General features: G+C 40.0%; 1 protein-coding gene across 6 annotated transcripts in view; it reads left to right on the plus strand.

Annotated features, from left to right (window-relative positions):
• RALYL (RALY RNA binding protein like) overlaps positions 1–12982 on the plus strand; it is a 709413-nt gene that overhangs the window by 86703 nt on the left and 609728 nt on the right. The window contains exon 2 of one of the 6 annotated variants that reach the window (XM_090040249.1): positions 5460–5600. The exons of the other annotated variants lie outside the window; for them this stretch is intronic. The gene's annotated coding sequence lies outside the window, so the exon portion shown is untranslated. The remainder of the gene's footprint in view (positions 1–5459; positions 5601–12982) is intronic. 6 annotated transcript variants of the gene reach the window in all.

Here is a 12982-nt window from a genome sequence, read left to right on the forward strand (position 1 = left end):
GCTTCTGTTTTCCCTCTGGCCTTGTTCATCTCCCTATCACCCCTTTTGCTGCTGACTCTGTAGTTGCTACTTCTGCTGTTGCTGCTATCTTCATCTTTCTTCTCTGCTTCTGCACCTTTTTGCCCACTCTCCATCAGTCTCTAGACTTCTTTTCTTTTTCTCTTCATTTCACTTCCACTTCTTCACTACTTGCTGCTACTGCCATTTGTTTTCAGCTTTGGGTTTCCCTCTAATGCTCCATTGATCCCTTTTCTCTGCCCTTTTAAGGCACTGATCAGGCTTTCAGCTGATCACTTGATCTTAGCCCGAGATGCTGAGAAAATGCTGATGGGGGAAACTTCCACGAGGCTAGGTTAGTGCAGCCCATCTGAGTAAGATATATTACCCATTTGTGCTCAGTCCCTCTCAGTGCCAACTCTCTTTTTCAGGTCTTTTGTGAACTACTACATCAAACATATTTTGACTTCCTCTTAACTTCCACAGCTGAGCTTTGCCTTGCTTTCCCTTTTTCCAATGATTGCTGTTTCTTCATGACTCTCTTAAATGTCTGGCAAACATTACTAAACTTCTGTGTAGCTAAGAGGCTCTGTTGCCCCTGTTTCAGACTGTCACATGCAGTTAGTGTGCCCTGCCTGCTCTCTGGGGTGGATTCAAACCAGGCAACCTTGAACCTCATCTGTATATACATTTTTGGAGGGTCCCAGGACTTGTGACAATTGCACCCAGTTCCTTTCATGACAGGGAATCATTAGCTTTTATGGATCCTTTGGGGGAGGGAGGGGTATGTGGAAGATGCACACATACTGAATACTGCTGAACTATGGGGTCACCATGGTTTGAAATGCTGTTGACTCTGGGGCCCAGCACAAGGGGACCTATTTGGTAAATGGTGAGACTTTTGGCTCTGGAATAATATCATGCACAGTTTGTACTCTATATAGGTAGGTGTCGGGGAATAAAGACCCCAAGGTCACGGTGGGCCGAGGGTATACAGAACAGGCGGGATTAGTGGCAAGGAGTCTGAGCAGTACGCGGGAATCGTGCGGTTTAAAAAATGGTTGCATTTTATTTACTTACACTTCTGTAGCGTAGGTAGAAAGTTTGCTTCGGTTACAGTGCTAACAAAATGAACCACAGAGGAGTCTGTGGGCCCACGGGGTTCCGGAGTGAGCCCTTGCTATCTATCCCGTGACGGATAGGGGCGGCTGCCCACTCCTTAAGTCCCAGGGCTGGTCAACAGCTCATTAAGGGATACGAACAACAAAACTGTAACACGTTGTGACGCCAGTCCAAAATGGAATCAATGCCAAAGTTGATAGATAACGATGCTGAGGTCAGTGCTGGGTACGATGAGGTAAAGCCGTGATCTCAGTAAGTCGGATTGATCGAAATCATGGTCAGGGTCGGTGTCACAATCAGTCCGGTAGCCGAAAGATCAAGACAGGAAATGAAGAGGAATCGGATAGCCGAAATTGCAGCAAGGAAGAGACCAGTGGGCTAGAAGCCCTTCTTAGGAGTAGCCCCTGCTCTAAGGATTGTTCTCTCCCTGTGAGACAGTCCTGCAAAGGCAGCCTCTGCTCACAGTCTCTCCTCCAGCACACGCGCAACCCCCCCCCCCCCCCCCGGGGGTAGGGTTCACAAGCCTTTTATATGAATTTAGTGGCCAATCGGGCTGCTCGCTTCATAGAAATTTCTAGTCCAATTACCTCATGCTCTGAGTAAACTGAGCATGTGCGTTATGGCAGTCTTGATTGACAAGCCTTGGGGTTGAGCAGGGGGCACATGCTGGGCATGCAGTAGAATTTTTCCGCCTGCTAGGCTTGTCTGCGCATGTTCAGATCTAACTGTCTGTGTTATCAGCATACATATGAAATTTTGCTCTGGCAGTAGGTACAAACCTGGAAGTCAAAAGGTGTGTGTGTGTGTGTGTGTGTGTGTGTATGGAGTACCTGTGCTGAAATGTATAGCAGGTATCATTGGGACCAGAGTTAGACCACAGTAGTCTCCTGATCCCCTCTGCAGTTTCTGCCCTTCTATCTGTCCCCTCCCACCACCCCATATGTGCCTTTACTTTCCCATGCGGCTCACTTCCACATTGTGTTTGGGGAATGCACAGAGCCTCAGAAGGCTCTAACAGTAATGGGAGGGAGGAAGGAAGGGTGAAGAAGTTGGCAGGGCAAGAGTGCCACCTGATTTATTTTTTCCCCACCCCTCCCCCCCACTAAACTTTTATTTTTATTTTTATTTCTTTTTCTCCTGCTGTAACAGTGGGAAAGGGATGAATCCAAGACAACACTCTGATTAGGTTCCGCACCTGAAAAATGATAAGAATTTATACATTTTTTTTCCATACATAGAACCCAGTTATTGGAGGGTCCTTTTGTATTCAGGGTTATCTTTTTATATTTGAATAAATTTGGTATTGCATATCATATTTCTTGCAAAAAATTGTCAGGGCCAGTTGCTCTTGTTTTGACCCAATATAAATATTAATATGGAAAAGAATTATGTTCATAGCACTTCAGGACTAGAACAGCCGCATTGAATATTGCTAGATTAAAAAGTTAATTAAGATGACATTTATGAACTGGTGGCCACTTATGCCATGACGTATTAAATTCTCTAGCAGCATCTGCAGCATACACGCTAAAAATTCAACAAAAGTGTTTGTGGTGGAACCAAATAAACTCTGTTGCATAGTGCTGATCAACCACACTGAGCTCTGGAGAGGTTTACTTTATTGAATAAAGACACTGCTATGATAACTTATTTAATCATTCTCTGAGTAAACATATTTTCTGTTGAGATTTTGCCCTTTCAGTATTACTATAGCCACGTTAATTTAAATTCCTTTGTAATTATAAACCACATGTTGTCAATGACGGAAAGATTCAGGTCATTAGCTTTTAATTAATAGCACAGACTGATTAGCAATGGTTGAACACCATCAATGTGACTTCTTTATTCTACTGAATGTGTACCAAATGCTCTAGTTGTTTAGAGGAACCTATACCACACAAGAACTTTACCATTTTTCATCTCTGTCCACATTTTTTCAAATGCTATAGTCAGCTAATATTTGCTTTTGTTAAATTTCTGTATAATTATAGCTGATCCTTAGCTAAGTATTTTTAACATGGCTGCAATGAAAACAAAAATCTGAAAAATGTTCTAAAAGCAAAATTAAAAGTTAAAACAACGTCCCAAGATACTTTTAGCATAAAATAAATGCTATTTGTGGACTGTGGTTTCAGACTGCTATTGAAAGCATTCTAGCCACTAAAGTGCTTAGTGGCCCTGTCCTGTAAAACTTGCCCACATTGCTGTAAAGGTTTATCTATGGGTTAACTTCAAACATGTGAGTTATCCCATACATTTCAATTGAATTCATCATATATTATCTTTTTAATCTTAATGGGGCTATCATACACTTAAAACTTAAGCATGTGGGATTGCAACCCCAAAGTGACATAGGGCTTCTCTTTTCTGCTTCTTTTGATTCCTCTAACATTCCCTATCAATTCAGGCATGTTTGAGCCCTGGTTATTTTACTGTACCTGACTTAGGATGAAATAAGGAGAGGTATAAGAATTTTATAACCAAACAACAAGAGCATGAAGTATACACACTGTTTAATAAAAATTAAAGATAAGTGATGGTCTCCAACAATTTTAGGAGTTAGATTGCCAGAAGAAATATTATGAACAGCTTAAGAGCTCTCATTCCATGTTCATTATGAATAGGGGAAAAATACTCCCCTACATACTAGCATTTTTATATTTGTGCTTTACTTATTTTAATTTCTGTGAATTTTTTTTTTCCATGCAGGAATGAAGTCCTGTAGACATGACAAAACCATTACATATGGATAAAGTCAAGTTCATATAGCATGTTTTATCTAAAATTTAACTATCATACATTAGAACTGAATCCAGTGCAAGTTTCACCTGAGAAAAGTCTTGTTTTATGTTACAAATCTCTTACATAATTGTGTTTATAACTTATCCTTCTTTACATTTAGGTGGTGAAATGCTGTCACAAAAAGCCTTTGCTCTTTATTCAGCTTGTGGAAGCTGTTTACTGTGAAGTATATTAATAGGGAAGTAATACTATAATTTTATGGCTACATTAAAAACAACCGTAAAAGTCATCTTTATTTTGTGCCTCTGACTCTCCTCCTAAGATGCTTTTGTGATGAACATAGAAAAGCCTGTTAAATTTATAGCAAATCTGATGATAAGGAAACTTTGATTTTTTGTTTTGTTTTGTTTTGTTTTTTTTATAGAATATTTTACATAATTTAGTTGGCAATTAACATTTTAGCTTGTTGAAGGATACCTTTTGGTAGTCCTGCAATCTGATCTTATTTAACAGTTCAGTCCAATGTAGAAAGGGAAACAACTATCATCATAACAAACGTTCTTTCTTCAAAATTATTTTATTAAAATTCAGACCCAGAGCATGAACGTACTTTCCTTTTTATGAGTGTGTTCCCTGTAACATGGTATATTACAGCTAGTGCAAAAATCTGAATTCCCATTTATGCTGATGATTGAAAAATATTGGATTCAATGATTAGGAATTCACAACTTGGAGCTATTTGAGGTTGTGTAGAAATTGAAATGCACTCTGCAGGAAAAAACTACATCTTTGCTTGAAATGAATTCCCTGCCATTTAATTGAAGCTGTAAACTGCCAGTGACATAATTTCTGTAAGAACTTTTTAAAGTTTTTAAGACGGTTAGGGTTTTGTTCTTACTTTTTTTTTTTATTACTTGCAGTCACGAGTCACTTTTTATCAGTGATTGTTTATGGCTTCTGCTTCCCTAGCTCCTCTACCTTTTACCTTTTCTCCCCAGATGTGAATTCACTTAAAAGAGAACATCAGATTTGAGGCATCATATTTTGTCAATTGAGAAACCTTTTGCAGGGAACACGAAGGACTAATGTTTGGTAGCTAAAGGGAAGAAAAAACAAAATGAGTTATGGTAAATTCAGGTTAGATCCAGGAAGGGACCACAACACACTGTTTGGGTACCTGCCCCTCAGAATGTGTCGGGTACTCAGATTTTATATGCAATGAATGGGAAGAGTAAGATGGCCCAGAAAGGGAACCACAAACCAGCACACACAACAAGCTGCTGCTTAGTACTAGCGCAGTACTGGTGGTACTAAATGTTCCATTATTTCTAAGGCTTATGCACTCTTATTTAGAGCTGCAGGAAAGCACCTTGAACCTTGGGTTGAATGGCTTGGAACAAAGACTGTCAATGAACATAATTTATGACTCCTTTTAATATTAAAAAAAAAAAATACTGAAATTTAGTTCCTAGAGTGAAATTAGAACTCAAGATTTATCCCCTTCCATGTGAGTCCTAACAACTAGGATACTCTGTTATTCATATGTGCAGGCATGCTCTGGCCCAGTGAATCTTCACTTTTTTTTTTATATACAATAGAATTGCTTGGAAAGGATGGGCAGGGAATGCCTGATGCCAGAATAATTCATAGTTAAATGATTGTGGAATGCATCTGGGAAGTGAAATGTGGATTTCGGCCCTCAAGCAGAAGAAGAAAATCGGCATGGTGTACCATTCTGGGTAAGTGACCTAACCATTAGAACTGCCACATCCATCCAATATCCTACCTCCTAGTTTAAAAAATAATGGATGGCCTCTTTCAGGTCCTGATCCTGTTGGGGTATGTTCAAAGTGTTACCCACTATATTGAGTACCCCAGTGCAGCAAAACACCTAGTTTTTGGGTCCTGACAAAGCATAGGCATGAAAGAAGTGTTGGATATTTATCCAAGATGCAACTGTATGTGTTCAGAGAAGCAGAACAGTGGGTACTAGGGTGATTTTTGAAGTTGTAAATTGAATGTCTATGGAATTTGGATGCTCCCAAGGTTGGACAGCAGCTGAGCCAAAGTTTTTAGGATTGAAATGTTGGATTTGGGTGCCTAAAGTGGATATTTACATTCTGCCAGACTCCCAAATCCTTTTTTAGATCTGTCCCTTGGACCCTTAAATTCCATTTGCAAAGGTACCTGAAGATGCTTATTGCACATCAGGATAGCACAAAGATAAAAGTACTTAACAACAGAATTTAGATGCAGAAAAATGTTGAAGTAGAATATTTAAAAATATTTGCTGAATTAGATCAGGAGTGTCAAAGGTCCAGCTTGCAGAGCCCTGGTGCTGGCTTTGGGTCTCAAGTTGACCCAAGTACCACATGCAGATTTCTCTGAACTGGCCTTGCACACGGAGCCTGGGACATGTGCCATATGTGGTGCCTGCTCTGGGACCTGCACTCTACATAGCACCAAACAGGGAGGCCAGTTCAGGACCTGTACCACACACCGGATCTAGCGCCGGCTCTGGCTGGTCTGGGGTAGGCACTGCATGCCCATGGACTGGTTTCATGCCACTCATCTGGCCTGCAACACTAAATGCTTGACACCCCTGAATTAGATTAAGTACTTAAGTCCACTTACTTCATTTGCTGTTTTTAATCTCTCTCTTTATTATACAAATGCATGTTAGGCCCCTAATCTATTTAGATGCTTTTTAGAATGTCGTTAATCACCTTCTGGCAATGTTAGTTTGCCCAAATGTCTTTTTAAGACCATCTCTGAAGGCCCTGGATCACTAAGAGCCTTGAAATGGTGTCATACATGAGTACATATCTTCTATTGAGGGTCACTTTTTTTTTTTTTTATAAGATATTCAACAGACTAGTGTGTTTGTGCTTACGCACAAATTAGTAATTGGTGGTGGCCATGCTTAGTGGGGAGATTTCTCATTTGAAAGACTCCTGTCCTCAAGTCACGAGTCAATGGATCACTTGAGACCAGAAGGTCTTGAAGCAACTGAGAATCTTGATCTACCGACCTGCAGAAGACAGGTCTGAATGTTACAGATCTTACTATGGTACTTTATTTTCATGGAATTCTTGCAAAGTGACTGCTTAAGTAACAGAGTATCCTACCTGCAGTACTGCAGACATCAACTTTTTATCTGACAGCGTCACAACATGTGGGCAAAACTCCTGCTCACAAAATAGGGTGGATAAAACAAAGTTGTTTAATTCTCTGAGTAAACCTTTTTGAGACCACGTTGTTACAGAAGCATTCTAATTGAAAAATTTAAGGATGTGTACATAGAAAATATTTTCTATCGTGCTTGGCACAGTAATTCTCTCGCACACAATCCATGAGACAAACCTGGCTTATACAGAATTTTTAAGAAAGATTTACAGACCTTACTCTAGAGAAGTAAAGTGCAGTAAAGGAAAGTAAACAGTGTCAGTGAAGCAATATACTGAATGATAGGACAAAATTTATGAGACAAGAGCCTCACAAATTTCCTCTCCCAAAATTCTTTCCTGCCAGTTCATACTGTGGATAGCTATGGCCTGCTTGGTTTTTTTTACATCAGGACTGGACATTCCCATCTGAGTGCCAGTTCTTGGGGACAGATGGCTTGACTTCCTCTCTCTCTTACTTGTAAGGCACACCCTCCAACTCACCCACCACATTTTGATCTTTTGAGGAGACAGGGAGGATTCTTGGTTATTGATATTTGGCTCTCACTAGTATCTTGAGTTGCTGGCCCTTGGGGCTCTTCCTCCCCTTTCACCCTATCCATGTGCCACCCAGATCTTACAGGATTGCCAAGCTGCCAGTCATTTGGTGGAAAGATGGTGCAGCAAGTGGGTGACTCAATTAGCCATGCTCAGTTACAGTTTATAGTCCTGACTGGTTGAAAAGTCTTCTCCAGCTTTGGAAATGTCTCATCCAGCAGCACCTGGATTTGTGCCACCCTGGGGTGACTACACTTCTTGGGGTTTTTTTTGTTTTTTTTAGCACTGCTACAACCTCCTATTGGTCTATGCTATGGAGTCCACTGGCAAGAAGTCCATCCCTAAGCTCTGTGCAGGGTGCCCGGGGCCTTTCACCCTCTTGGCACTGCCTAATAATGCCAACCTTTTTTACTGGCTCTGAAGCACACCAGTAAATCGCACCCTTTTTTCTCAGTTCTCTAGGGGGGTTACCAGGCTGGACTTAATGCTTCAGCCCGCAACACCAGTTATTTTTAGCTTTCCGTATCAGCAACCGGTGGGGCCAGTCCAGTGTACCTTTTAATTGAAACACAATAAGGACTGCCAAGCTCAAAACAGTAACATGCCCTGCCTCCCTTCCCAGAATGAACTCAGTCACTGCTTGTGGTTCCACTGGGGAAGGAAGTGTCTCTCTGGGCCCTCTCCCATGGTGCTGGTTGCTACCTCCCATGGGGCTTGGGTCCTTAGGGCTAGAGGCTCCTACAAGCCTCTAGTATGGCAAGCAAGCTCCTATTCTGCTCACTTTGCTCCTGCCAGGACATACTGCAGCTGTGCTCCATACTTCATCTGCCATGGTCCTGGGTCTTTCTTTCTCCTTTGCTGGTGTGGGGCACACTCAGGTCAATGTGAATCACAGATCTGCAGCCAGCACAAACTGGTAAACTGGGTGGATGCGGTACTTGGCATTTTCTGGTCCGTGTTGCCACTGGTCCTCCCTGCAAGTCGGTCCCAGGCCCCAGGTAGCTGAATGGTGTCTGCACCCTGCCCCCAGTCTCTAGTCGGGGGCATCTCTCAGGGTTTCACTTCCTTAACATCACTTGTTAGGGAATTCTCCACTGCAACAACATGTTACAGGGACACTGTGACTGAAATTCTGGCACACCAAAACATATTGCTAGAAAGAAAGTATTAGGAAAGTCAGGAGAGGACTGAGAAACATGCAAATTGCCTTGCTATGATTTTATTTATTTATTTAGTTAGTTAGTTAGTTTGGAAATCTATCCAGTCTCTTGTATCTGACTACATCTGGCATCAGATGATTCTAAGGAAAGTTCAAGAGTAGATGGATTTATCTATCTATAAAGAATCCTTTTTTTCTTTTTCCCTAATCACTCTGTAAATAGTATTTGACTTCTGTCCCAAGGCCTATTATAGCTGAGGCAAAGCTCTAGGCCGCAATGTTATCTCATGTTAGAGTTTCAAAAATTAATTTATGTATTTTTGTCCTTAAAGGGGAGCATGTAACCCTTTAATTTGTTCCATATTTTAGTTTTGAGGAGTACAACCCTGCCATCTCTTACTTGTTTTATTGTTTTGTTTTTTGGCATTCACCACCCCAGTGGCAAGTGATGGTTTTTGTTTTACAAAGTATAGCAATTTGTGCCATATTACGATGCAGAATCGATCCTTAAAAATGGGGAATAGTATTACTATCTCAAATTGATAGAAGTTTATTTTCTAGACTTTAATGAATAACACCACTTGCCACCAGTATCACAATGGTAGTAATAAATTGCAACAACACAAACTCTTTTTTCCAGCAATAAACCTTTACAGGACAGGTTGCAATCTTTTTGGTAACATGACATGTATCTTTCATATATTAAAAAAACAAAACAAAAAAACCCTCTATTTATTTAGCGAGACAATTTTACCACAGAAATTTTTCACAACGTTAAAGGTTACTTATGCACAGAAAGTCAAGCATTAAAGCAGAAAATATCTGTTTGAATGAAACTTGTATTTTTAGCTCATAATGCCACATTCTCTGCAGTATGAAGGAAGTAAATGGTGTTAAAAGCTGTTAAATTTATTTCCTCTTATTGTAATACTGACCTTGGCATTTTATAGAACAATCGCCCATTTAAAAATGAACAAAGTAAATGAACTGTTCAGATTAGGAAACAAACTCTTAAGTGTTACTAAGGGACCAGTTAGGAGGACTCTAATTTCCTATTGTTTGCTATCCTGTAAATGGAGTCTTGAAGTATAGCATCAAAGGCACCTACTGAGAATTTCAGTTCCATAGTACTTGAAACACATTAGCCAATACTGTTTACCTTATTACAGTAAAAACAGACACTGGAGATCTTATAATGAAAGTAGACAACAGTGTTGTTACCAAGCCAAATCATCAGGGATAAAAACTCATCAGCCACAGGACTCATATCAACAAATAGTACAAGAGGAACAGTAATGTAAGATAAGTTGCAGTAATGTAAGAGAAATTGCATGTTCTTATACCTAGTATTAAAATGTATTGATGTTGTACTGAGTACAGTAACAGATGGAGGAGAAATCTAAAAACTGTATTGGCATCCATGTTTCCATCAAATTCAAATCAAATTGGCCTTATTACTAGTATCTTTTTATGTAAGAAGATATAGAGAGGAAACAGGCATTTAAAAAGTATATGTTGAGCTCTGTTTTGGGGCCATGTTCTTTCAGTGTTGGTGAAGGGTGAGAGAGACTTCCGTGAGTTATACCTTATACAGATGGGTTAGGGAGGCTCGGCCTTAAGTTGTCAATGTCAGACGAGCTGCAACAGTGTTTTAGTATTGCCTAAGGTTTTTGGGGGTCTGGTTTCAGTTTTCATTAAGTTTTTAAAGGTAGTTTTGCTGGTAATTTGTTTGGGAGCAAGACAGGACCCTTGAAAATACTGAATCATTTTAAATGGAAAATACCTAAGTGGTAGTGGTTTTCATGAATATTCATATCTTTCTTTTGCTTGCAAAAGGCAAAACCTCCTCTACTAGATATTTTTTTTCTTTTTGGGGATTCATCGCCTAAACCAGAAGTGTAGCAAGTTCTTTCAGCACATGGGGTGGGGAAATTATGTTGACAAGTAGATGGGTGGGGGATGGGGGGGGAGGGGAAGGAGTCTTGCCTACTAGGGCTCTTCTTACTTGAGTGTCTGCTACTTGCTGCTGTAGCAGCATGGGCTCTGCCCATTGCCACTGAAGGACAGGCAGAGGTGTGGGATCCACAGAGGCTGCTCTTGATGCCCTGTTTGCCTACCTCCCCACCAATCCCTGGGAGCAGGGATATGCCTTCTGGAGCATCATTTGATCTTCCTCTCCACCCCACCAACCCATACACTTTTTTTGGGAATGGGGTTGTTGGCCTGCCCTCCTATGGTAAGACAGTGCCTGCCATGGCAAAAGCTTCTGGAAAGGGTGGGAGGGGGATATACTGGCACCCCCTCAAAGTCAGCACCCTGCACTGGTGGTACCCTGGTCAACCTGCCCTAATTTATTCTACTGACCTAAACTTTTACTGTATTTAGACCTTTTTTTTTTTGTATTCTAGTTGCTCGTGGCGTATCTTCTTTCATAAGAACTAATAGTTTAGCTTCTGGAGATTAGTTGATGTAGTTCCTAGTCTCAAAATTGGAGCTCCCATTTGGTAGGCTTATGGCTTTGAGGTGGTGTGGCTTAGATCCACTTCCATTATCTATTGTGGGAAGAGGACCAAAATTCAGAGTTGTTTTTGCTGGTCCTCTTTGTTCCACTCCTTAAAAGGCTGGGGACCAAATCTTTCAGAAGTTCGCCCTTTCATGGAAATAAGTGATTATACATGGAGCTTGGGACAGCGCTGCAATGATAAACCTGCTTTTTCTGATGGCCATTTAAGTTAGCAGTAGTCTGTACTGAAACTAACCCTACCTGAAGTGCTTATTTTGATCCTGTCAAGGAGTAGAAATAATTAGGAAGTTCAAATACTATGCATATAACATTTGCTTCCTTTCTAACATTTATGCTCTAGAAGAGTCTATAGAAGTGTAGGACATACAAGACCTTTCTGTATGCTTTTTCTACAGTAGAAATGTTAGGAAAGTGAAATAATACTGAAGAAAGCTTTTTTTGTGTGTGTACCATTGTCTATAGGCTTTCTTTAATAAGAAATGAAAATCCTGTTTCAATTATTTGAAAAAAGACGGAATACATTTTTCAGTAAGTGGCTTTTCAGAGTTTCAAAGGAGATGTACAGTAGATCTTTGATTTTTCTGAACCATTTTTCATATATGTAAAAAAAGCTTATATATTTGGAACTTTATGCGGTATAGTATCAGAAAGAAAGAGGAACATAAATGCAACAGGCTCAGAACATAACAATGTTGTTATGAAACCAGACTCATCTATCTCTTGCATTTCTGGTGATTAGGTTGGGAACTCAGTCAGTGAGATCAGATAAATAGTGTTCAGATGGGTAAGTGAAATGCTATCAAATATCACTAAATGAAAGTGAAGTCCTGTGGTTTTGATTTTCATTAGATTAATTTAACATAAAATTAATGTGTGAGGTTTTTTAAGTGACAAAAAGGTAATTTCAGTGTCTTGACCTTCATTGAACTGTTAATTACATAAAAAGAAACATGGTATACATTTAAAATATGGAGATTTTCATATGAAACAGATTTTGGTTGGTATGATTATTACAAATAACTTGTACTGGCATTTATTTGAAAAGACCCAAAGCTGCCCTAAAAAGGTATGATATTTTGGCATTCAGTCACCATAATTGTCTTGCCTTTTTATGACCTTTGAAGACCTCTAGATTAATAAATTACAGAAACAACTTTTAAAATTTCTACAGAAACTGAGAGCTGAATACATGAATTGAGGTAAGCAGACAAGGTTCTTTGGGTAGATGTGATTATCTTTAATTAGACCAACTAAATAGTTGGAAAATTTTATTCTTTGCAAGCTTTGGGGCACAAACACACCCTTCTTCAGGGACAAGGAGATTCAGCTAGTGACTTATGTGCTTTCCTGGGTAGAACAGAAACCAGCAGGCAAAATGTAGTTCTGTGAAAATGCAAATGTGTGGCAGTGAGGGTCAGAGGGATGAGAGACAATAGGTGGAAGATGGATGGTGGGGGGGATTGTTGAACTGGTGATAAAAGAATGTAGCTGGTAAAATGGAGATGAGTTTCCTGGGGTCATCATAAGGCAGGCAGGTTATAATGTGCCATAAATCCAATGTCTATATTTTGTCCATGATCGTTTGTATCCAGTAGATTTATGAAGTCAAGTTTGCAGCTCCATCTAGAAAAGTGTTTTGTAAATTCCCTTTTGAGGATTAGAACTGAGAGAGTGGATGGATGTAGAGCTGTCAGCTGTTAAGGTGGTTTCTTGAAT

This window comes from Crocodylus siamensis, chromosome 3 (genome assembly GCF_052110815.1).
Source record: "Crocodylus siamensis isolate JL-2025a chromosome 3, ASM5211081v1, whole genome shotgun sequence".
NCBI classification, from domain to species: domain Eukaryota; kingdom Metazoa; phylum Chordata; order Crocodylia; family Crocodylidae; genus Crocodylus; species Crocodylus siamensis.